Below are 3,061 nucleotides of genomic sequence, written 5' to 3' on the forward strand. Positions count from 1 at the left end.
GGGTGAATCAGATACAGTTGTCATTAGGTGGCTGTTAAGACACAGGATGAAAATTTAAGAAATTTATTGTTAAGACACAAGATGAAAAGATAAGAAATTTATTGAATTCTCCGAAAAGATTTACTGGCTCATTATCACCAGTTAGGAAAAGGAACATTTGCTCCGTATCTGCCAGCTGCCTTCCTTAATGAATCCCATGAGATATGATCCCTTTAAGCCAATCTATATGAGTTTAACCCAGATTAGTCAGTCCTTTCTCTGGGAATAATCTGGCCTAGGGCCACTAGAAGCATTTCACAAACAGTAAAGAACAAATTGTCCTGACCCGTTTTTACTAGTAAAAGAGGCTCAAAGGCTCAAAGGGCTGTTTGGATTCTGGAGCACATACGTTGGCCCCAGTATACAAAGAGACTAGAAAAAAAAATGGATTTGAATGAGATCCAGAGAAGAAGGCAAGTCAAGCTGTCCCTTTGGTATCATATTTTATAAACCTGACATTACTAGTAGTTTTAGAGAAGTCCACTACTAAAAAATCCAATGACGCTGTAAGAACTAAAGTTCTGACCCAGTGTGCTAAATAAACGCCATTGGTAGAGGCAGTAGAAACCAATAAGGATTAACCTGAAAGCTAGGATATTTTGTCCTACCCCACAGAGCAGTTCAAAGACCAAGTGCTTTGGTTAAAGTAGAATTTCCTAGGGTTGGTGAACAAAACATTTTCAGACAATTGAATATTGGTACATCAAGTACTATAATACGTGTGGGGAGCAAAAACACAATGTTAAGAAGCCAAAGAGGAAGCTAAGGGCTGGGGTGGGAAGGAGGCACTGTGAGGGAAGACACCAAGGCCCTAGTAGAGCACCAGAGAGGAGCATGATATGGAAGTAGTGGAAATAGATAAGAATAGTGCTGCTATCCTCTGCTTGAATGAATAACTGGAAAGGTTATGAAGCAAAAACAGAAGGTTAAGAAGCAAAAACTTGCCTTTCTTACTGGTCTATAGCTGAATGCTAGGGATCTGCCCTTTGCCAGGTTTTTATCAGATCTGTTAAGTGGGAGGCTTTACAATTGCCCTTTTCTGTAGTAAATACTAAACTGCATCATTTTCCAGGAAAATAGCAGGAAATCTCCATCTTGATTAAAGAGGTCATGGAAACAGTTGTGCTCATTCATCCCCATCAATTCTCTTCGTGTTAGGCCTGTCTGTCCTGTGAGAAAATGCAGAATTAAGTGAAACAATTTTCCCCAAAGTCTCTGTTATGCCAGGCATGATTAAAAACTACCAGGAGGTTCGGCAGGGAATGTGCTTTGATAATAGAATCTGGAAAAAATGCCAAGCATCATTTATATCTGCAGGAGAGATATTTCATTACATATATTTTAGTATCTTTGTCTAAGGTTATGTACATTCTCCAGGATTTAGCTACTGCTCTATAAGACAAGATTTGAGTCGCTTCATTTCTGAAAGCCCACTGATTCATGAAGTTGATGATATGATGCTTTCCCTCTCAGAAAGTAAGCTGAGAATGGAGGCAAGGAGGATTTACAAACTGTAGCTGCAATAGGACTAGATAAGGATGCCTGAAAAATCTGGTTAAGATTCAGGACCCAGATTAGTCAGTCTTTTCTCTAGGAATAATCTGGCCACTAGAGGCACTTCACATACAGTAAAGAACCAATTGTCCTGACCCATTTTTACTAGCAAGAGAGGCAGAAACCCTCAAAGGGTTGTTTGGATTCTAGGACGCATATGCCATATTTGGAAATCCTGTTGGCCCCGATAGACAAAGTGACTAGAAAAAGCAATGGATTTGAATGATATCCAGAGCAGAGGGTAGGTCAAGCTGTCTTTTTGGAATTTTATAATCCTGATATAACCAGTGGTTTTAAAGAAGTCCACTACTAAAATACACATAGACTCGAGTCCCTAGCCAAAGCCTTAGAATGCTACTTCTAGGTGGTTGCAGGAGTTTTGGGCTAAAACAATTCATGATATTGTGTTGAGAACAGCCTGTTTGAGATACAGGCATTAGCATGTTTTTTGGCTCTAGTAAGAAACAGCCCTCATACCCAAACAGCACCAGATCACATTGCATTACCTATGATGACTTGAGGCTTTAGTTATCTACAGTGTCATGGGTGATATAAAAAAGAGATTCCCGTAAAAAGGGAGTTGTACAACAAGTTCCCTGGTAAAATATAAATGATATATGGTATGGTTTGGCTGTATCCCCACCCAAACCCCATCTTGAATTGTGGTTCCCCTAACTTCAACATAATTTCTCATAATTTCTACATGTCATGGGAGGGACCCAGTGGAAGGTAATTGAATCATGATAGCAGTTTCCCCATACTATTCTCATGATAGTAAGTTCTTATGAGATCTGGTGGTTTTATAAGGGACTTCCCCCTTCACATGGCTCTCATTCTTCTCCTTCCTGCCACCATGATTTTAAGTTTACTGATGCCTTGTCAACCATGTTGAAAAATTAAACCTCTTTACTTTATATATTACCATCTTGGGTACGTCTTTATTAGCAGTGTGAGAACAGACTAGTAACATATATTTGGGAACATCCTAAAAAATATCAACTTGGAGGAAATGCACTCTATCTATGAGCAGGTAACATCTCTGCCTCTACAGTGGCACTCTGGAGGAGCTACCCACTCTTATTGCCAAAGGTTCTGAACCCTGCTGAGACAAAATATCTGACTTATTTGCTAATGAGAGTTCTTGTACTGAATCATGGGACCCTATATGGAGGGTTGCAGCTAACCTCCAATGTACTGTAAAAATCTGAGCTGAAGAGACAATGATAAGCATACATAGTGGTCTGAATAGACGTCAGTATATGTTATATGTTAATAGTTCAGGAAGAATGTGGTTCTTGGCCTCAGGGTTATGTCTTAATATGTAAAGCCTCCTGGGCTTTCCCTAGAACTATGTTGCATGGGCAGGCAGGTAAATGCTTCCTTGATACATAGATACACACGATTATCTTGATGTGAAGAGATGCAATTGTGGAGGTCTCTATAGAAACTCCTGGGGAGAAGCACATTT

The sequence above is a fragment of the Piliocolobus tephrosceles genome, chromosome 5, assembly GCF_002776525.5.
Source record: "Piliocolobus tephrosceles isolate RC106 chromosome 5, ASM277652v3, whole genome shotgun sequence".
Lineage (NCBI taxonomy): Eukaryota > Metazoa > Chordata > Mammalia > Primates > Cercopithecidae > Piliocolobus > Piliocolobus tephrosceles.